This window comes from Canis lupus, chromosome 31 (genome assembly GCF_048164855.1).
Source record: "Canis lupus baileyi chromosome 31, mCanLup2.hap1, whole genome shotgun sequence".
Lineage (NCBI taxonomy): Eukaryota > Metazoa > Chordata > Mammalia > Carnivora > Canidae > Canis > Canis lupus.
The window spans coordinates 3,296,599-3,321,513 of NC_132868.1; the positions used below are offsets into that span (position 1 = coordinate 3,296,599).

The window sequence follows — 24,915 nt, forward strand, 5'->3', positions numbered from 1 at the left end:
GTATAGCACCATCCATTACTGTGTGACTGAAGACAGTCACCTAAGTCATCTCAGATACCCCTCTTATATCACCCAGATATACATAAATAAATAAAACAACAAAATGGAAGAATAAGATTGTAGGTTCATTTATACAGTCTACATCTTATTAGTCATTCTTATCCCATTCTAGATCAGAGTAGGCACATGTAATTATGGAGGCGAATGATCCATTCTTATTTCTACTACACAATAACTAAATTACTACAAGAACACATACTATATCCTGGAACATCAGATGATGTATTTTACCAGAGTGAGGGTATTTTGGGGTCTTAGGCAGGAAAAATTTCAGTTATGGATCTACTTTTCTTATCCCATAAATATACTCTTCTTCTTAGAAGTATATATGCCCATCACTCATTGCATCATTTTGATTTCCAAATTTTATGTAATTCTGATTTTTCATGCCTTACTTTGTATATTTATCATACGTAGCTTTGAATCAAACTATCTTAAAACGTACTAGCTTCACATATAAACATTTTATTGTATCTCATGGTTTTATGAGAAATTGGCTGGATGATTTTTAGGCTCTAGATGGTATTGACTGGGATCACCCCACAGTATTTAGCTGGCAGCTAAACTCTGCTGGAAGGTCAAAGATAGCTATACTCACATTCCTGGCATCTTGATGAAGACAGCTAGAAACTTGGGTCCTCCCAATCATTCTATCTATCCATGCCATCTTAAGTTATCTCCACATAAGCCCTGAGCAGAGCAGTTTTCTTTCATAAATGAAGGCTCTGATTGAAGAGACAAACACCGAACTACTGACTCTCTTTATTCTACTTATCAAAGCACTGATGAGGTCAAAGCAGAGAAAGTAGACCAACTTCTCATTAGGGGTCATGTCAAACAATCTGTGGCTACTGTTGATCCATCATGATCATCTTTTCAAAATTTCTTGACTTGACTAATTTGCCAAAATAAGTCAACTTTCTAGTACCTTTTTCTCTTCCAAAAGTGGTTAGCTTGAAATTTTGCATTTAAGCACTTGAATACTAAGACAGTTCGGGCTCAGTCTCCTTGCTTTTCACATGAATTTATTTGGACTGTGAATATCTAACAACAATGTACATCACAGTTAATTTAGTTCCTTGGTGTTTTAATCTGTATGGCCCTTTCTTCGCTTATGCTCCACAAGTGACTCTCTAACATTTAGCATCTGTCAAAGGGGGCACAGATGGGGAGGTTTACCTAGAGGTTAGGGGGGATATCTTCTGTCAGAGAGTTCAAATTACTCTGCTCCATGTTGAAACCTAAAAACAAGCCCCCAAATAGTATCTGTATGTGTGTGTATGTGTGTATTTGTACATGTGTGATACATGTCAACAAATGGCTTAAAGGTATTCCTTTACTTTTCTTACTTGTAATTATATGCCTTGTACTACCAGTTCCTGTAATGACCATTCAACCCTGAATGTTAATTTGATATCATATCTATTACTCCAACTTGATTTCCAACATTTGTTTAATCTATGGATCTAAACCAAATTTTTACTATTTCCTACTATTCCATGACGAATTTTTTTGAATTCTGAACACCTCTACACATTATTCCTACCCATTACTCAAGGTGACACAACTGTTTACTTTGCAGTTCCAAAGTATCACCAGTGGTATAACTATATATTCAGACCATGCAAATTATTTGCCGAAAACAAAACAAAGTAGATGTTACTGAGTGTACACTATGTACCAGGATTTGTGCTAGGAACTTGATATTTAACAGTCAATACAGATCTGTGAATTGGAATTGTTTTGTTACTGTTTTCTAGTTAAACAATCTAAACCCAATTGCCTGCTGTCATATATGTCTGTTTATTCTCATGATCATTTACCTTGCATTTTGAGGAACAACCACAAAAAGCTTTTTTTGCTATTTTATTGCAATACATATTGAAGCACCTCACCAATCAAATAATGTAAGCATGGAAGAATCAATATGTAAGGGACTTAGTTTGACATTATTATAACTGCCCATGTGTCTACTTAAAAATTTAAAATTCCCTTACAGTGGAATAAAAAGAGAAATAGATGTTAGGCACAACTATCTATACATCACACAGAAATGGTGAATGCAGATGCATAATTTTAACAAATATGTACATAGGCAAAACTAAAGGACCATGCAGAAAGAGGAGCAGAGTAGTTGAATTTTGTCAAATATGCTAAAAATAAAGGAACTGTTTTAGAATTTGTGTAAATATGCTCATCCAAGTCATGTAAATTTGAGAACACCTGGAGGACCAAACCTGTTGTTTTTCTAGCTGACCTAGATTAATGTACTTAATAAAAAGAGCACTTGTTCATACATATTCTGCTAACTGGTCAGCTGGGCTAAGAGAGGAAGCATGTGGTCAGAAAAGACAGTAGCTCTACTCATGTCTTGCTAGAGATTTCTGTAGAATTTAACAATCTAGGATTGGATTGTGGTTTGGCTGACTCTCAGTATCCTCATCATGACCTGGAAATTGGAACCCAAGGAGAAGAGAAATTACAAGAGACATTATATGTACACTGTTTGAGCTGGATTTTGCAGAAAACTTAGATACATTTGGTCAACACACCTGCCTGAGGAGGGAGGAAGTAGGTCCAGAATGATACTAAAGAAAGATACTGATAGAATGGAACGTACTTTCAAAATGAACCATCCCTAGCTGTACTTTCTATTAGGTCAACATATGCTAAATTTATTATAGGGCAGACTTTAGGAATTGAGATTTGATTTCTAGGCCTTAACATGTAAGTGCCCCTAAGGGTGGAAGTAAATGTCTCAAAGGTAGTGCAGGAGAGTTATTTGGAGGATGGGAAAAAAAGACTCACAAACTGTAATATTGGGATTAAAGGATTACAGTCTCATTAAATATGTGTATTAGAAAAGCAATAGGTTCAAGAAGCAGACTTAAAACTGAAGAAACCAGTGACTTGAAATTTTTAAAAATGAACAGTTTTTATCTGTAGTTTGCCTTTCGTTATTTTTTTAAATGTTTATGTCTATTTACAATATTGCTTAAGCAGGATTTAGGGACGCTTGAGATCATCTTGAGGCAGTTTTCAACCTTTGCATTACTGACAGTTTAGACCTCATGAATTTTTTGTAGAGTGAGGACTATATACATTATGGAATGTTTAGCAACATTCCTAGCCTCAACCCACTAGATGACAGGTGTACCCTCTTGGTCTTAACAATAAAAAATATCTCCAAATATTGTTAATTTCCTTTTAGGAGGCAAACAAGGTGATCTGATTTAAATATATGAGACATTAGGGCACCTGGGTGGCTCAATGGTTGAGCATCTGCCTTTGGCTCAGGTTGTGATCCCAGGGTCCTGGGATAGAGCCCCTACAGGGAGCCTGCTTCTCCCTCTTCCTATGTCTCTGCCTCTCTCTCTCTGTATCTCTCATGAATAAATAAATAAAACCTTTAATAAATAAATATATTTATAAATATAAAACATATTGATGTATCCAAATATTTATATATCTCACAAATACATACATACACACATGCATATGTGTATATATTTATGTATGCACACAATTCTTATACACATACATGCATATATGCATATAAGATACATTATGCACACACATATATACATATAAACATTTATATATGTATGCTGAACTAAAAGTTTGTCATTGATGCTAGTGTTGGTAGTGATAATGATGTTGCTTTGGCTGCTTTTGAGGAATTATTAAGAATTAGGAAGAGATGATGATAAATAGCAGGTAATATTTCCTTAGAAAAAATATTAATCAGGGATCTCTGGGTGGCGCAGCGGTTTAGCTCCTGCCTTTGGCCCAGGGCGCGATCCTGGAGACCCGGGATCGAATCCCACGTCGGGCTCCCGGTGCATGGAGCCTGCTTCTCCCTCTGCCTGTGTCTCTGCCTCTCTCTCTCTCTCTCTCTCTCTCTGTGTGACTATCATAAATAAATAAAAATTTTAAAAAAAGAAAAAATATTAATCAAATACAGACTAGGGTGGATTCTGAATAATAAATTTGAAGTTTTCAATATGCTTTCACGATAGGGAATAATAGAATTAAAATATCTAAAATAGCCATGAAAATCTTTTTATAATATACCCATCAAAAGGGAGAAATACAGTTTGTTAATAGATGACTATGGCTAATTAAATATAACAGATGTTCAATATAAATGATCAATAAATAACATTACTAGAGAGTGGAGGCTTCAGATAAGTTACAGGCTTTAAAATGTATGAATACTTTTAGAATAATTCTTTAGTAGATGTATTAAAATAGGTTTATGAGAATTACCACAGAAATTACTAAATGAATGTTTAAATCCAGGTATGATTTACTGGTTTGAGAAAAAGTGAATTAAAATTAAAAATATACCTTGAACTATTAACATAAGATATGACTAGTTAAAGACAAATATATTAAATGCTATATGAAACAAAGTGGATGTAGTGATCTCTGCATTAGTCAGAGTTCTTCAAATACATAGAACCAATATTGCTTATAATCTATTATAAAAAATTGGCTTACATGATTATGGAGACTGAAAAGTCCCAAAGTGTACTCAGCTAGCTGGAGACACAGGAGAGCTAATGATGTAGTTCCAGTAGGAGTCTAAGGGCCTGAGAACAGGAGACCTGATGGTACGGGTGCAGTCCAAACACCCTTCAGGCTCAAGATCCAGGAAGAGCCAAATTTTCAATCCAAGTCTGAAGGCAGGAAAAACAGCTGGAATGCTGTTAGGTAGGAGAAATCCCCTTTTATTCAGGAGAGGGTCAGCCTTTTGGTTTCATTCAGGACTTTAACTGAGGGGTTGACGCCCACTCACATTAGGGAGGGCAATCAGCTTTGGTCAGTCTATTGATTTAAATGTTAACTCATCAAAAAACACCCTGAAAGAAACACCAGAATAATATCTGACCAACCGTTTGGGCACTGTTGTTGTCCAATCAATTTGATAAATAAACCATGACATCTCCTACCACCATTTCCGAAATGTTTGTGTTTATTATTTCCAGGAGAAAAGAAAACACAACAGAGAACACACATGTATTAGATGCACTAGTGTGGGTACTTTATCTCAAAGACTTAAAACAGTACGTTTTTACAGACCTAAAGATAATCTCAGGAAAAGGACAGCATATACCTAGTTTATGAGGATTTAGTGCATCTCCACAAACATTTAAACCCTCAAAGAATTTTTATGTGACTTGGCTTTGTCTTTTCTTTTCTTTGTATTCACCTAATATGTTTTCTGAAATTGGTAATTTGTCTCCATGATCTCTATTTCTTTCTTCTGCATATTTCCCAGAATTTCAAATATTTTAATTAAACATTGAACCTAAAGAAACAATTTCCATTATCTAAGCAGATTTGCATTTCAAGAGCCTGCCTTTGTTACTCCTATCCTGTGTTCTAAAGCATGACTCTGTAGCTTTTCCCTTTCTAATTTGCTGAATTATTACCTATAAAGACTGAAAAACAATGTAGTATTATTAAAATTACCCAATTCAATGACTTATGTGTTTATAAATCCCTATGAGTATTGTCGATATAACCCTCATTATCTTTAAATATTCTTACTTTGTAATCTCCATCAAATATAATACTGTAGGCCAGTCATAGTGCTAGCTGTTTAGCAGTTTCTCATGCATTGCTCCTTTTGCTATTACATAGTAAACATAAACTACATAATGGATATCGATTCTCAACAATAGTATCATAAACCTGTGTGTATATGTTAATGCTTTCCTTTTTGTTTTGTTTTTCTTCTATAATTTATTTGACTTTTACATGGAAGATCAATGGGGATTAATAAAACATCTGTTATAAGATGTAGCAGGCAAAAACTGTCTGGCTGTAAGTGTGCTTCTTAATCACTGCCTAGTTCTCAACACATTTTTCGAAGAATTTAGTAATCTTATATCTCGAAGTAGTAATGAGTTTTTCTCTACCTTTGCCACAATATAAGAATCCAAAAACATGTAGAGCATTATGTGCAGAGATAGAGTTACAAATGGAAGAATCTGACCACCTATGTTTAACTAAAGCATAAAATATATATTAATTGTTGCAAATCACAACATGCTTTATTTTGAAGAAGAATATTATAATGCCTCTTCACTTTATATTTGGCATTAAAAGAACATAAGGCAATCAACATGAAATATTCAAAATAACAACTGAAATTTTCTCTCTTTAAGATAATTGATCTGCTCATGTTAAATCTAGTGATGAACTCACGGAAGACCTTCTTCATTTTTCTTACTCTCTCTCTCTCTCTCTCTTTTAAGATTTATTTATTTAAATCATTTCTACCCCTACTTGGGGTTCAAACTCATGACCCTAAGATCAAGAGTTGCATGCTTCACTGACTGAGCCAGCTGGGAGCCCCATTGTTTTATTTATTCTTTTTGATTTCTAGGATTTCTTTTGATTCTTAGTTTCCATCTCTTTGCTTACATTATCTATCTTTGCTTCTATGTTGTCTACCTTTTCATTTAGAGCCTTGAACACATAAATCATTATTTTAAGTACTAGATCCAATAATTCCAACATCTTTGTCATAACTGATTTTCATTTTGATGATGGTTTCATGTCTTCAGACTGGTTTTCTTACATTTTGCCATGATTCATTTCTGTTGAAGCTGGACATGTTAGGGATTAAGATAAATTGGTCCTTTAGGGTGAAGTTTTATGAGCATAAAGTGTGAGTTTTTAAATATATTTTTAAAATAAGTTCAAGTATCAGAATTATATGAATAGATGTATATCTTCACAGATGGTCAAGTACATTAAGTAGCCAGAAAAAAAAAATATAAAGGGTGACCTCTTTGTGGTGGCTTTCTGTTACTGACAATTTAATGTGCCAAAAACATTGATCTCTTCATCTTGATATCCTCACATTAGAGGTAGCTGCCTAGATAGATTACCATAAAACTTAAAATAATAATAATTTAGTTAAACATTTATAATTCATATTCCTCACAAACAGGAGAAATTTTGAAGTAGGTTACCATTTTATATAATTGGAGTTTGAGACTTGGGCTGTAATAACTTATGATTTGTTGGTACTCTTTTGTGTTGTTTTTAGGGACTTTGTAATAACTTAAGGTTTATTTTACTAATTCAGAGTACAATTTATTATCAGGTTTTTATCTTTTACTCAATAAAAACCTATAATACCGACCCAGATAATCCCACAACTTTTGCCTTATTAATGCAATTCTAACATACTTCGAATAATACACATTTTAGTTATAATCTATTGGTTGTCTGCTCTGTGTCAAATGTTTATTATATAATGAATCTAATCTTAGCAAAACATGGCAATAATGCTATCCTCCTTTTAGAAACGAGGAAATTATCTTAGAAAGTTTAAGCAATTTAATGTATATAATTAGTAAGAAATATAACCTGGACTCAGATAAGCCTCCTCAGTGCATAGCAAAAAAAAAAAAAAAAAAAAAATACTCTCAATACAATACTTTGATAAAGACATAGAAAATTTCCATGAATACATTTAATGGTTGTTCAAATTATATTTCTGAAAGAATATAAGAAAACACCCCATATGTAATGTTACACTGAGGTTGCATGTTGTCATACTCTAATTTCAGTATCAAACAGATTAAATGCATTCAACATTTTTAAATTATTTTTAAAGATTTTATTTATTTATTCCTGAGAGACACACAGAGAGAGGCAGAGACAGGCAGAGAGGGAAGCAGGCTCCCTGTGAGGAGCCTGATGTGGGACTCAGTCCCAGGACCCTGGGATCACAATGTGAGCCAAAGACAGACACTCAACCACTGAGCCACCCAGATGCCCCTCAACATTTTTTTTTAACAAACAATTATAAGTTGCCCATTAGTTCCAGACATTGTGATGAGAGTTGGGCATATAGATGCCAAGAGAAGAAAAAAAGAGACACACATAGATATAAAAGCAGATGTACATTTAGGTATAAAGACAGGTATAGATATACCTCTACATACACTGATTTCTAAACTGCACTCATGAACCTACCCCTCAGACCCATTCCTCTTACATCTTTTCTTTTTTTTTTTTTTTTTTTTTCTCTTACATCTTTTCTATTATCAGTAAAGGGTCACAACTTTTTGGTTGCTTTGACCATATACATTAGTCATTTTTTTACTCATTTATTCCCCACATACCTCACAGTCTGTCAGTAAAACTTCTTGGAAATAATATACTTTCAAAATATATTCAGAATTCAGCCCCTTCTAACCACCCAACCATTATCACCCAAGTCAGTATCACCATCATTCTTCCCTTGACAAATCTAAATGACCTAATCATGGGTCTTTCTGTGTCAATTCTCCCACTTCCCTTTCCAGCTCACGACCTATACAGCAGCCAGAAGATTCCAATGAAAAAGAAGACACATCAAGTCCATCAGCTCAAAATACTGCAGTGGCTTTCTGATTTACTGAGTCAAAACTCCTTGCCCTTCCTCCATTCTACTCTACCTTTATCTCTCCTATCACTCCTTCATCAAATTCTAACCACCATAATCTCTTCCTATTCCTCCTCTGACCTGCCTGCTAAGCAATTCTTTTTCTTCAGGGCCTTTGCACCCCCTGCTCGGAGGATCCCTCCTCAGCTGTTCATGTATTATGAGTATCTTTACAATTTTCATATCTTTGCTCAATTGCACCTCCTCAATTAGACCAATGAAGTCCAGGATATTTAAATTTGAAATCTGGCTCCATTTGGAGCCCTTCCTATTGCCCATTTCATTTCCCCATAGTACTGATTGTCATCTAACATAGTATATATGTCACACTTTTGAGTTTATCAGCTGTGTCTCCACTCTTGAATATAAGCCACAAGGCGAGGAATGTGGTTTATTAATTCAGTGAAGTTGCTACAGTACTTGGGAGAAGGGTCATCCCTAGTCTAATTATAAAAATACTTGATTGATTTATGGATTTATATATGTTTATAAAAAACATATGGATAGCTATAACTATATAGTATATTTCTATATTTATGAATATTTTCTTTTTTCTTAAATTTTGTTTCTAAGTCACTTAAAAGTAAATACTGAAAGTGTGAAAACTGAATTGAAAAGTAAAAACAAAAAAAACAAAAAAAACAAAAAAAAAACAAAAAAAAAAAAGAAAAGTAAAAACAGTAATGAGTCTTTTTTTTTTAACTAATGAGCCTTTAAAAGGCATAAATCATACAGGAGTTTTTGTAATGTCAGAAATTGTGATACTAAATGAGGTAGAGGAAACTGCACTATTAAGCAAAAGTTAAAATTAAATAAATTTAAAATATTTAAATTTTTTCATGTTAGTAGCAATTCATTTTAACAAAATCTGAACTTTTATTTATTAAACTATAAATGCATATATATACTTTAATTTAAATAAGTGCTGATCAACTGATCAACATATGTTTCTTTTGAAGTCATCCAAACTATTTAAAATCTTTGTTTATAAAAGAAAGTTACAAATCTGCAGGCTTTCTCTATCTAAAATAACTTTCTCAGTTAGGAAGCAACTTAAATCATTTTATCTTTATGATGTGCTTAAATTTATCCTACTTTTAAATGTAACAACATTTTGTGAACAAGGCTAATGAATTAAGGTTTTGTATCTATATACTACTTGTCAAGGGAATATGAATGTGTACCTTAAGGCTGTCTGCAATAATAAATGCCCCTTATTTACAAATTATGCTGCCTCAAAAATGTTAAAGTCTTCCAGAATTGCATGTCACAGTGGCCAGCTTTTCAATTATCAAGTCTCATTTTTACAACATCATAATTCAAAGGAAATACTTACACCTGTCTGACCTGCCATGAAGGAGATGGCCGATGAACCCATTTTTAGTGCAAGGTGGCTAATGTCTTTGTAAGACTACGACATGACATGAGCCCACTTACATCTACCAGGTAATGCTACAGTATTCTGATGGATGGTAGGTAGAAGAAGGCAGCTATTTTGAGACAGGTGTTTTATATAAATATAAACATCTGTCTATTTATCAAGGGAAAATATTAAGATTTCATTAAACTATTTCAAATTTTATATCTCAGCTATAAAGACAATTCACATTATGCAAACTATACTCATGCATTTTCAAACATTGTAAAATCTCAGATAAAGTACAATATCTAGATTTAATTTGTAAATGAAATAAGTTTCCTTTCATAGGCCAAAGTGACATTAACAAACATCATCCACAAACAATGCATTGTGATTTTTGCAAATGCGCAAAAACAAATTTCTGAAAATAGAATTCTTTTTCTTTTTTAAGATTTTATTTATTTATTCATGAGAAACAGAGAGAGAGAGAGAGATACAGGCAGAGGGAGAACAGGCTCCATACAGGGAGCCCAATGTGGGACTCAATCCCGGGTCTCCAGAATCATGCCCTGGGCTAAAGGCGGCACTAAACCGCTGAGCCTCCCAGCCTGCCCTCATTTTTGTTTTTATATTAAGTGCTGTATATGACACAGTTTGGATTATTTCTTAAGTAGCATTGGTAAATAATATGTACGTAATAAAAGGAATTTTAAAAGGCCAATATGGGTCAATGTTAAAGCTAATGAGATTGGTTACACAACTATAGGATTATGCTTAACACTACTGTACATTTAGCAATAGTTAAAATTTTAATTTTGTGTTATGTGTTTTTTGTCACAAATTTTTTTTAAAAATAAAGAGTGATGGGATGCTGAGCTCAGTGGTTGCCTTTGGCTCAGGGCATGACCCCAGGGTGCCAGGATTGAGTCCCATGTCAGGATCCCCAGAGGGAGCCTGCTTCTCCCTCTGCCTGTGTCTCTGTCTCTGTCTGTGTGTCTCTCACAAATAAATAAATAAAATCTTAAAAAAAAAAAGTGTGAGAGAGGGAGACGGAGAGCAGAGAAAAAGAAGAAGAAAAGCACAGACACATAAAGTAGAGGAGGCAATGTGACTCCAGAGGCAGAATTCAGTCATGCAGCCAAGCAGAAGCCACAGGACTGGGGTCACCAGAAGCTGGAAGGGGCAAAGAGGGATCTTCCCCTGGAAACATCAGGAAGAGTACAACCCTGCTGACAGTGTGAGTTTGGACTTCTGGCCTCTAGAACTGTGAGAAAATAAATGTCTGTAGTTTTAAGTTTTATCCAGGGGGTGACAATTCTTTTGTGGCAGCCATAGGAGGAAATAAGACACCATTTAAACCCAACTTTGCTCAGATTAAAGAATAGGAAGTAATGAAAAAGAATTAAAGTAGCTCATTGACTAACTAAGATGGCTGGAGAACAAGTTGTAAAACAAACATCAAGGGAGGCTGAGGCCAGGTCCACAGACCTAATCACGTAGTGGGAATTATCCAGAGAGGAGGTGATCCCCCCGTCACAGGCAGACACTGGGCACAGCCCCTGGCATACTATCAACTTCAGCCTTCAGAAAATGTCACAGTACCTGCCACCCTCCTAATCTTAATATATAAGGTGGGGGGATTCCTCAAAGGCGGTATCAGTTAATGAAAAATGAAGCCTCTGCTTATAACCAGAATATTAAGTCTTTTATAAAATGGAATGAATTAATTCAGCTTTCCACATTGTGATAAATCACACTTAGGTAATAATTCATTACTCTTGAATCTCTAAGAGAATATTAACCTAGTAATTATTGTAAATGATGTGGGTTTTGTACCCTTCCTAGACTTAAAAGTGAAACTAATCCAATTTGAAATGTTGAAATCTAGTTACAACTACTTTTTTTTACATTGTCAAACATCATTTATAACAAAAAGTAAATTGAAATTAAAAATAATACATTAGCTTTGCTATGTCTGTTTGTGTGTAAGTCTTTAGGGATAACCAAGAGAGTGAGTGATTTAAATTGTATTTTAAATCACATTACCTTCCTTATTAATTGTAGTGCAGGCTTGCATTAATATTATTGCTGTGATAGAAAAGGCTAGGAAGGCACTGTATGGCTAAGAAGGATTCTTTACAATACGTATAAAACATCCCGAGAAGATTCCCAATCACTAAGACAATATCAGACTTCCAACATTATGATGGCAAAACCATAATTAATGAAACCCTGACAGGAAACTAGGAAAAGTAAAGGCAACATTGTTTAACTTCATGCCGTATTAACCATCAGGATGTCTAAAACCTGGATCAGTTTCACCATTAATATATTTTTAGTTATAGGCAAATTACAAAATCTCTTTGTGTTTCTTCAGGAAAAGGAGGAAATATTACTGCCTATTTATAAATATAAAATATTTATAAATATTTTTATAAAAGCCACATGGCATTCATACATACATACAGGCAAATTACAAAATCTCTTTGTGTTTCTTCAGGAAAAGGAGGAAATATTACTGCCTATTTATAAATATAAAATATTTATAAATATTTTTATAAAAGCCACATGACATTCATACATCCTTATTCTCATCCTTCATTAATTAAGTATGTATTACATCAATTTAACTATCATGTATATTTATATACATATGAATAATCATAAATAAGTCCTCCAATGTAATGGAGGCCATGTAAATAAAAATCTGCAATATAATGACATAGGTGTTAAACGAGGCCATGCTTAGATAGTTCAAGAAGCCAAGAGACAAATGGATCCACACAGGAAGAAAATCATTCTCCTTACCCAGTGTGGCCAAATGGGCTTCAGATTCCTTAAAATTTTGCTAATAAAATCAATTAAGTCTTACTCATGGGGAAAACATAATGGAGAGTTAGGACAGAAAGAGTTTTATTAATGGCTCATTTTATTGTTACACCCTTTCCTCTTAAGGTGAAGTATTAGCAACAGTGAGATAATATGTCTCCATACATTTTTTTTTTTTGCTCTAAATCCACTGCAATTAAAAACTAAACCTATCATCAACTACATGTGTGGTGGTGTTAGGACAAAGACCAAAATTTTATTGGGGAAGCCCTATGTCTGCCTTTCTCAGGTGACTAATCCAATAGCACCCACTGCCTCTTCCTGGAACTGTCAAACATTTCTTGCTCAAATACAAACAAATGAATGAAAATAGGACATTAATTAAGTAAATTTTAAAGGTACATTTTAGCATAGGCCAACAATTCAATCATTCCTCTATTTCTTAGTTAAAAGTTTGACCATATTGCATAATTTTTAAACTATATTTGTACAAAAATTCAAATGACAGCATTAAATATGCAAATTATGTCATCAAATGAACTTCCTTCTAACATGAAATTTCTAGGAAAAGCTGATTGATAATAGTTGCTAAAATAATTCAATTCTGATATTCCACCTTTTAACTTCTCTTCTCCAATATCAACCATGAATTTTTATTTACATGATTAGATGGAGGCATATTTCATTATCATCCATATCTTGATCTTCTCTTACTGGCAACTATATACTTGTTTCAGGATTTACAAAGCTAAATTAATACACTCTGTAGTGGGGGACGCCTGTTGAGCCTCCAGCTCTTGGTTTTGGCTAAGGTCATGATTTCAAGGTCTTGGGATTGAGCCCCACGTAGGGCTCTGTGCTCAGCAGGGAGTCTGCTTGAGGATTCTTTCCCTCTTTCTCTGCCCTTTCCTTCACTAAAATAAATAAACAAATCTTAAAAAAGTACACTCTGTAGTTGGCTATATGTCCTATTATTTTTTAAAAAACACAATCTTCATCAGAATGATCACTGTGACATCAGACACAATAAACACATTTTTTTAAAACCACAAGTGAATCACAAATCTCTGAAGTAATTTTCTGAATCAGAATTATGTTTCTAGAACTCAGTAAAGAGTTCAACCCAAATATCTATTTCTTCAAATTGTCAAGTGTATTAAAGTACATTATAAATTGCTGGAGGGAGGTGGGCAAACAAAAGAACAAAACAGGAGAAAAGATTAAAAAATCTGCTTGATTTTCACTAAAGTAGTATGCAAGTTAAGAACGTACAAATTGACAACATAAGTGAGGTGGAAGGAGTCTCCGATCACATGCATATTCTCCTTCTTCCAGGAGCCTTGAAGGCAAATAAATGAGTTAGATGAGTGGTGAGTGTGCCAATGTTCAGACCTTACTTGCAGTACTTGTGTTTCCCCTCAGTGACTATCTGATTAAATATCCTAATTTCCATTGAAGATTTGATATTTGAACTTCTGTCATTTCAGAGCTAAACTGAGTGCAAGTTAATCCGATGACACATCTTTCACTTGCTCTTGTGATACAATGCCATACCTTTACAAGTACATTTCCAAATATCAGAGTGAGATATATTAGAGCCAGTCAGAGGAGTCTCCTAAAATAATCTACTTACCAGTGACATTACCAACTTCTTTCTCTATGGGAAAGTTTTTTTCAGGTGGTATGCTCCTACAATTTCAACACTTACCCCAAGTCTTGATAATGGAATAACCTCCAATTCTTTCCCTCATATGCCCAACCTCATATACTCATTGGAATCCTTCTAATGTTTAATTTGATACTAGTGCCATAATGTTGCTTAAATGCTCAATACTGAACTTCCCATTCATTCTCTCAAAACTTTCTAAAAAAATTTCTATGTTTTTTTTGGGGGGTGGGGATTAGATTGTTTTAGATTTCTTTGAAAGATTTTCTTTTTAATTCTTTGATTAGAATTTCATAGATCTTCCTCATCCTTCCAGATATGCTAAAACTAGTTAAACTAATTCTTAGTCCTGTATTTATTATCATTTTGGAAAGACTACATCATTTCTCCCTTTATCATCTGTCTAAACTGGCTTCCATAAATTCAACTGTTACGTTAGAAGAATGCTTCTTCTTTCATTTCATTTTTTCATTCACTCACTTTCATTTATTTCCTTAGAATTGTTCCCATTTTTTTCTGACTATAGGACTACAATATTGCAAACATCAAGCTAATGCCTTTTCATTTCTCTCAGTGAACTTGATTCCTAGTAAAAATATGTTCAAGTACAAACATTTTTACTTTGCTTGTAACATTTGGCCACTTATAATTTCATTAATATTTTCCCCTCAACTCAATGAAAATGCAAGAAGTTTGTTCAGGGTAGAAGAGTTATAAGGTGGTTGTAAAAATGGTATGTGGGGGTCAAGAAGAGAGACATGTCTATGGGGAATCGATGCTTCTTGAGATTAAAGTGTGTTCAGTGTACTTGAATGTTGAGAATGATCTAGTTGAAAGAGTGTTGTAAACTTGCAGAAGTCATGATATAATTGGAGTCCTGTATTCCTGAGAAGCAAAGATGTGCTATCTAAAGTGAAAGATTAGTCATACGTTAGCATGTAATGCTTTTAAAATGTTAGAGGAGGAATAAGAAAATGAATGAAAATGGAGACTTTCTTTTAAGTTTATTAGTTGGAAGGAAGTACTTATCCAATAATTTTAGATTTTTACCTGTGAAAAAGAGAAAGAGAGAGAGTATATAAATTACTATGATCAGGAAGGAAAGGTGGAGCATCACTACAGATCCTTCAGGTATTAATAGGATAATAAAAGTAATACAATGACTTTGTGGCAAAAAACTGACAATGTAGATGAAATAGGTAAATTTCTTAAAAAACACACACACACACACACACACACACACACACACACAACCTGCCAAAATCGAAACCAGAAGAAATAAAAAAATTGTAGTTTTTTTAGATTTTCTTTATTTATTTGTCAGAAAGAGAGAGAGAGTGAGAGAGATCACAAGTAGGGGGAGTAGCAGGCAGAGAGAGCGAAGTAGTTTCCCCTCCGAGTAAGGAGCCCCATGCAAGACTTGATCCCAGGACCTTGGGATCATGACCTGAGCCCAAGGCAGATGCGTAATCAACTGAGCCACCCAGGCATTCAGAAATGAAAATTTTGAATTGTTTTCTATGTATTAATGACATTCTATTAAAAATTAAACCCATCTCTCAAAATACAGTCCAGACCCATAAAACTTTTCTGGTGAATTCTATCAAATGTTTGAGAAGGAAATAAAGCCAATCTTGCCCAAATGTTTTCAGAGAATCATGAAGAAACAATTTTAAACTCACTTGAAGCTTAATGTAGCTTGGCACCAAAACCATACATAGATATTTTAAGAATGAAAGACACAGACGAATATCCTTCATGAATATTGACACAAACTGTCTTAACAAAATATTAGCAAAGTGATTCCAAAAACATATAAACAGGATAGTACACTGTGACTAAATGGATTTTACCAAAGAATGTAAATTGGTTTAACATTTGAAAATAAATGTATTTTATGCTTATCAGAAAGGGGAGAAAATCATAGAATATTCTCAACAGAGGAAGAAAACCATTTGACTTAATTTCATAATCACACATGGTATAAACTTGCAGCACATTTGTAATGTAAAGTTATATTTTCAGTCTGATAATGGGCATCTACAAGAATCCAACAGCTCATGAAACACTTGTTCATTAGGGCCATCAAGAACAAGGAAGAATGTCCTCTGTCACCAATAGAATAATCATTGTTTTACTGAAGATACTAGCTACAGAGTAAGGTAAAGAAACAATATAGATTCAGGCAGACATATTTGATAGGAAAAAGTAGTTTTTTTTTCTTATAGTCAAAATAATTGTCTGGGTAGAAAATCCTAAAGAGTCTTGCCCCAAAACCAACTAGAATTAACAAAGATAAAACAAAAAAACAAAAAAAACAAACAAACAAAAAGAAAAACGCCTAAAAACTACTCTATTTCCATACACTAGCAATTCCCAATTAGAATCTGATTTAAAAACTTGACAGTTTTTGATAATCTCAAAACAGAAATTGCTTAGAAATATACTTAATAAAATATGTGCAGATTATATATACTGAAAAATATATGGAGAGAAATGAAAGAAATATTTAAGGAAATAAAAAGATGTATCATGATAACATATGGGAAGGCTTATTGTTACATGATGTTTCCTCAAATTTATATATAGACCAATACAATTCAATGGAGGAAGAGTTTTCTCTTCAAGAAATTGCTGGAAAAAAAAAAAAACAGTTCTTTTGGTATAAAAAGTGAGCCTTGCCTTCTTACACAAATTATACACGAAAGATAATTTGAAAGGGATTATAGACCTACAGTCAAAATGAAAACAATAAGACCTTTGTAAAAAACAGTGACTAAATCTTCTATCATGTAGGCAAATTTTACACCAAAAAAAAGGCACTAGAGCATGATGAAGAAAGCATAATAAATTAGAATTTGACAAAAGGTAAACATTTATGCTCTTTAAAAAACACTGTAAGAAAATGAAGATACAAACCAGAGACTGGGAAAAAAAAAAAACACTATAAAACACATTTTTAACAAAGGGCTTTGCATCCAAAATATATACTTTTTTTAGTGGCCAAAAATTTAAGCAAATATAAAAGAAGATATGAATGACTAATACAGACATGAAATATGCTCAATATGCTCACTATCTCTTGTCAAGTAAAAATTAAGATCATGGTAGAAATACCATTTACATTCACTGAGTAGCTAAAATTATAAAATCTGATTCTGTATCATGTTGGTGATGAATTCTTGCAAACAAAACTCACACAGTCCTGGTAAAAATGTAAATGGTCACCAAAAAAAAAAAAAAAAAAATAGAGAGAAAAAAGAGAGAATGTAAATGGTACAACCACTTTTGAAGAGTTGGCAGTTTCTTAGATAGTTAAGCACACATTTACCATATGACTCAGAAATTAATTATAGTTATGTATATTCAAGAAAAATCAAACCATAACTTCACATAAAGCACATACACAACTGTTTATGGAACATTAGAATTTTTTCCTCCATAATATTCCAGAACTCAAAACAGCTCAACTTTTTGTGTATAGGTGAATAAATACTGATATACCTACATGGTGAGATCTTACTCATAAGTAAAAATGAACAAATTAACATTGCCATAACAGCACAGATTAATCTTAAAAAATATTTTGCTGGGGCACCTGCGTGCCTTAGTTGGTGAAGCATCTGACTTCTGCTTAGATCATGATCTAAGGGTCCTGGGGTTGAGCCCAGGGTTGGGTTTCTCACTGAGCGGGGAGTCTGCTTGCCCCTCTCCCTCTGCCCCTGCCTCCACTTGTGCTCTCTCTGTCTTTGAAAATAAATAAATGAAATCTTTTTTAAAAAAACATTTGACCAAGGAAAATAAGGCATTAATACATCCAGTATTATTCCATGTATATAAAGATTGATAATGGACAAAAATAGTAAATGGTTGTAGAAATCAAATTATTGATTACTTGGGGTTGTTGGTGGCAATAATTATAAAGTTGAAGAAGGAACTAGGGTGAGTGATAGAAATGCTCTATGTGCAGATTGACATAGGATTACATGGGTGTATATATATATATATTTTTTTTTTTACCAAAAATCTTTAAATTATACACTTAAAAGCATACAGTTTAAGTGAATTATACCTCAATGAAATTATTTGGAGAAACACTGACAAAAATTAAATATAGGTGAGGATATGGAGTCACTAGACATTTTATACCGTGCTGTGGGGAGTACAAATTGGGATAAATACATTATTGGAGAATGCTTTGGCTTGTGCACCAAGGTTACATATATTCACACTATGATCCAGAAATTCTAATCCATAGCATATATGCAAAAGAAATGAGTATAGACCTGGACAGAAGACAAGTTTATAGCATCATCATAAACTAAAATCTCTAACCAGAAACAACCATTAAAATAAGTAAATAACCTAAATTAGTTCAATCAAGTATTACACAAGAATTAAAATGAACAATTAATTATTGCTCCACAAAAATCATGTGTAAGTCTCTCAAACATAATAATGAGAATAAAAAACAAAAGCTAGACACAAAATAGTATTATAGAATAAAAATTAAGGGGGGGATCCCTTGGTGACTAGCAGTTTAGTGCCTGCCTTTGGTCCAGGGCGTGATCCTGAAGTCCCGGGATCGAGTCCCATGTCAGGCTCCTGGCATGAAGCCTGCTTCTCCCTCTGCCTGTGTCTCTGCCCACCCCCCCCCCCATGTCTATCATGAATAAATAAAATCTTAAAATTAAGCAAAACTAAACTAGGCCATTGGAAAGCAGGATAGTGGTTCTCAAGGAAGTTGGTGGGTAGTCACAAGGACTTCTTCAGGTACTAAAATGACTGTCTTGGATCTGTTATACAAATGAGTTCATTTCGAGAAAATATATCAAATTAGATGTATAATTTCGTCTAAACGACGTTTACCTGTATGAATGCTATATTTCACTTAAAAAAACATTTTATTAAAAATCTATGAAACACATTTCTAATTTGTTACTATTTTTTATTTTAAGGTTAAGCTATTTAAACTGATTCACGTTGGTTAAACAGGTCAGTAAAATTACTTTATTTATTGTCCTATAAATCTTGCAGTACATATCTAATGTCTATTTTTGTCTATCATGAAATCTAATCAGGTAAAAACTACTACTAAATATAACCAAATAGATAATAGGTTATGTGGGTAGTTTTAGAAGAAAGCTAAAACATCTCCCTCTTTCATTACATGCCTTTTGTTATCTGTTTTTTTCTAAATGATGAGGGAAGGGAGGTACCTTCTGTGACCAGAAAAACAGCACCTAATAAATTAGACAACACATTATTAAAATGTTTTCTGATTGATATGCAATCTGATCTTAGAAAGTAAGTAAATTATAATAACAATAAGTTTAATTTGCCTTTCACTGATAAACTCATAAGTTGTTAATATTTGATTTATATAACTCATTTGAAGTTATATAGTTGGTTTCCAAACACTAGAATTATAATGACCCTTTGTATTTTGTACATAGTCACGCAGTAGTGTAGGTGTACCCTTTTATTGGTTTATTCCTAATTTTTCATCCTTTTGTTTAAACTGTAGTTTTGAAATACAAACTTCAGCATATATCTTTATATTTTTAGAATTTACAGATACTTTAACATAAAATATTAAAGATGCAGTTTCACCCCAAGTTATCAGATGCCTTGGTGGCTCAGTCAGTTGAGGGTCTGCCTCTGGCTCAGCTCCTGATCCCAAGGTCCTGGGATGGAACCTGGCTTGGCCTCTTGGTTCCTCCGGGAATCTGCTCCTTCCTCTCCCTCTGCCCCTCCCACCACTCATGCTCTCACTCACTCACTTTCTCTGCTAAATAAATAAACATATACCTATATAGTAAGTTATAACTTCTTTTTCATCTCCTCTTTGCATTTAAACATGAAAGTGAACTTCATTGAAGCATAATGCATTAGAAAGCATTGAGTTCATTATTGATAAGATAACTACTTCCATATAAAGATTAGCTCTATTTAAAGAAAATGCACATATATCTCTAAATCTGTTGCTTCTGTAGTATAATAAACTATCCAAGCCTTCTGATTACTTCAAAATTTTCTTTTGAGGGCACCTGGATGACTCAGTCCCCTAAGTAGCTGCTTTCCTCTTAGGTTCTGATCCTGGTGTCCTAGGATAGAGTCCCACATTGGGCTCCCTGCTCAGTGTGGAGTCTACTTCTCCCTCTCTCCATCTCCTTCTGCCCCTGCCTTTTTTGCTCGTGCTCTCTCTCGCTCACACATTCTCTCTCAAATAAAGAAATAAAAATCCTAAAAAAAAAAAAAAGAACAAGTTTGTTTTGAAAAGAAGTCACTAGAGCATTTGCTTTGTGTTATATAGTGATTTGAATTGCAACCAATCAAAATCATAAGCACACATTTGTAAACAGACCAAGGGGAAAAAAAGTAAGGATGCAGTAATGGTTTTAAAGTTTATGTATAATTAACTAAGCTTGTAATTACCTGAGTGCCTTTTGTGGGGATCAGCTTAGGAAGCCCAATGGTAGAATTAACCCCCTCTATGTGTTGGAGGCTCCACTGTTCCCTTTCACTATTCTATTTGTGTTCAGGCAGTCTTTGCCGTGCTCCTTTGCTTCCTTCTATCAGCCTCCAGCCTCTCCAATTAACAAGGCTTATTTTCCCATGCTACCACCCATGGCTGAATGTCGTAAGACAGTACGTGAGGTTCTCAGTGAAACATCTAATAAGTTCATTACTAAAAACATTTGAAATAATAGTTTTTTTTAAAGCATTAAACCAGAGTTTTTGAATGGATAAGTTATCTTTGGTTTCGTATTAGACACTGAAAACCACATAAAAAATGAGCTGAAATTTGTTAAATTGTTGCTATGTGTCAGGTACCAATTTCAAGTGCTGGGACTTAAGTGAAATACAAAATATGCTGAAGATCATGTTGCTAGAGAGAGGCAAAGCCAAAGGCCCATGTTTACCCAACCTCAAATCTCTAACCTCAAATCTTCTTTAAATGCCATGGTATTCAGTTTTATGTATATATATGTTTATAATATGGGTATAATATCTGTATTATATATGTGTATAGACACCATATGTCTAAGTTTATGTAACATATGTATATATAATACAGATGTATATATAAAAATATATATGTAGTTAGGTGTATACATAATATGCTTTAGGGATATGTATGAAAGTGTGTGTGTGTATGTATATTTTGAAAACTCGAACTATGTCAGCCTGAGAAAATTACTTAAAATCCTTGTGCCTCAATTTACTCTTTCATAAAATGGGAACAATAATGGAACATAAATCAGAAATGTTAGAATAATTATATAACCCAAAAAATGGGCTTATAATAATAAACTGCACAAAGAAAGATTTCAATATCTTTATTGAAAAATGCATATTTGCAGGCTACCCTTATTTATTATTTAGTTTAGAGTTATTTTTCTTGCCTTATCCTGGCTCTGATAATTTTCTTCTCTGAGCCCCATATAATCATTTTACCAATCTATAAAGATCTAGGATGGTCATTTTCTTGTGCCCAAGTTTAACATTCTATGTGTTATAAATCTGACCAAAGTTGATGCAAACTATTTAATATTTATAGAGTGGCCAAATATTTTGTCATCTAATCCTAGACATCTTTCAGAAAGAAAGGAGGTGCTACGACTAATACCAGGAAAAGAAGCCTAAACTGAGACTATTATGGGAAAATGGTGGCATATGGACCTGAAACCATGTTTTGCCAGAATGGCTTTGCGTCTGGGTGGCTTCGTCAGTTAAATGGCCCACTCTTTTTTTTTTTTTTAATAAATTAATTTTTTATTGGTGTTCAATTTACCAACATAGAGAATAACACCGAGTGCTCATCCCGTCAAGTGCCCGTCAGTGCCCGTCACCCAGTCACCCCCACCCCCCGCCCTCCTCCCCTTCCACCACCCCTAGTTCATTTCCCAGAGTTAGGAGTCTTTATGTTCTGTCTCCCTTTCTGATATTTCCCACACATTTCTTCTCCCTTCCCTTATATTCCCTTTCACTGTTATTTATATTCCCCAAATGAATGAGAACATACACTGTTTGTACTTCTCCGATTGACTTATTTTACTCAGCATAATACCCTCCAGTTCCATCCACGTTGAAGCAAATGGTGGGTATTTGTCATTTCTAATGGCTGAGGAATATTCCATTGTATACATAAACCACATCTTCTTTATCCATTCATCTTTCGATGGACACCGAGGCTCCTTCCACAGTTTGGCTATTGTGGACATTGCTGCTAGAAACATTGGGGTGCAGGTGTCCTGGCGTTTCATTGCATTTGTATCTTTGGGGTAAATCCCCAGCAGTGCAATTGCTGGTCGTAGGGCAGGTCTATTTTTAACTCTTTGAGGAACCTCCACACAGTTTCCAGAGTGGCTGTACCAGTTCACATTCCCACCAACAGTGCAGGAGGGTTCCCTTTTCTCCGCATCCTCTCCAACATTTGTGGTTTCCTGCCTTGTTAATTTTCCCCATTCTCACTGGTGTGAGGTAGGATCTCATTGTGGTTTTGATTTGTATTTCCCTGATGGCAAGTGATGCAGAGCATTTCCTCATGTGCTTGTTGTCCATGTCTATGTCTTCCTCTGTGAGATTTCTCTTCATGTCTTTTGCCCATTTCATGATTGGATTGTTTGTTTCTTTGGTGTTGAGTTTATTAAGTTCTTTATAGATCTTGGAAACTAGCCCATTATCTGATATGTCATTTGCAAATATCTTCTCCCATTCTGTAGGTTGTCTTTTAGTTTTGTTGACTGTATCCTTTGCTGTGCAAAAGCTTATTATCTTGATGAAGTCCCAATAGTTCATTTTTGCTTTTGTTTCTTTTGACTTCATGGATGTATCTTGCAAGAAGTTACAGCGGCTGAGTTCAAAAAGGGTGTTGCCTGTGTTCTCCTCTAGGATTTTGATGGAATCTTGTCTCACATTTAGATCTTTCATCCATTTTGAGTTTATCTTTGTGTCTGGTGCAAGAGAGTGGTCTAGTTTCAGTCTTCTGCATGTGGATCTCCAATTTTCCCAGCACCATTTATTGAAGAGACTGTCTGTCTTCCAATGGATAGTCTTTCCTCCTTTATCGAATATTAGTTGACCATAAAGTTGAGGGTCCACTTCTGGGTTCTCTATTCTGTTCCATTGATCTATGTGTCTGTTTTTGTGCCAGTACCACACTGTCTTGATGACTACAGCTTTGTAGTACAACCTGCAATCTGGCATTGTGATGCCCCCAGCTATGGTTTTCTTTTTTAAAAATCCCCTGGCTATTTGGGGTCTTTTCTGATTCCACACAAATCATAAAATAATTTGTTCTAACTCTCTGAAGAAAGTCCATGGTATTTTGATAGGGATTGCATTAAATGTGTAAATTGCCCTGAGTAACATTGACATTTTCACAATATTAATTCTGCCAATCCATGAGCATGGAATATTTTTCCATCTCTTTGTGTGTTCCTCAATTTCTTTCATAAGTGTTCTATAGTTTTTAGGGTATAGATCCTTTACCTCTTTGGTTAGGTTTATTCCTAGGTATTTTATGCTTTGGGGTGCAATTGTAAATGGGATTGACTCCTTAATTTATCTTTCTTCAGTCTCATTGTTAGTGTATAGAAATGAAATGGCCCACTCTTAATTCGGCTCAGGTCATGAGATCAAGTCCCATGATGGTTCTGCACTCAACAAGGAATCTGCTGGAGATTCCCAATCTCTCTCTCTCTGTCTCTATACCTTTCCCACCACTCTCTCTAAAATAAATAATTAAAAAAATTATTTTGTGTCTAATCAATATGCTGTAATAAGGCATGCTGTATATCCTGCAGCTATTACTTTTTATATTAGTATTGCCTATGAATAAGCTCTACTCATCTGAGAGAAGATCTGTCTTTTATGACAAGTTCCATTTGTTTTTCTCCTCTGGCTTCCGTGAGATAATAAGTAATTTAAACTCTGAAATTTTGGTAAGAAAAATACATTTTAGGGTAGGGCCTAATAACCCCAATTTGTACTCAGAAAAGGTTCACACAACTTTTATTTGAAACAAATGGCCTGCCTTTCATAGTCTCTGGTTTTACACTTTTACCATGTCATGACTATATTTATGAAGACTGTATATGATTATTATGTTATTGCATAGGGTTGTAATTCCTCAAATCATTTAGAATATGAACAGAACTTAAATTATAAGTACATCTGAATATTTAATTTTTGATTATATATTCTATTAATGTACCTTTTAGCCAATCACTTAGGTAAATTGATTCACATTCTGAATAAGATCAAAATTTATAGATTCACTGTTTTTACACATATATCTCTACTAGCACTTGGTTATGTAATTTCAACAGGCATATTAAAAGTCTAGAGTTGGGGCTAACTGACAACAATTATCATGACCATACACAACTTTTACAGCTTTACCCTAGAAAGAGAAATGTAAAAAATGTCCTGTCAATGTATCAGGAAACTACTCAGCTACATAATGGAATCAGTAATCAAAACAAGTTTAAAATTTTGGAATGGCTTTCCGGGATAAAAAAAACCCTTAATATTAGATAC

The 24,915-nt window shown here is 34.1% G+C and overlaps 1 long non-coding RNA gene across 1 annotated transcript in view; it reads left to right on the forward strand.

The window, feature by feature from the left end:
- Positions 1-24,915, forward strand: part of LOC140622368 (uncharacterized) — a 92,863-nt gene that overhangs the window by 58,499 nt on the left and 9,449 nt on the right. The gene's annotated exons all lie outside the window — the stretch shown is intronic.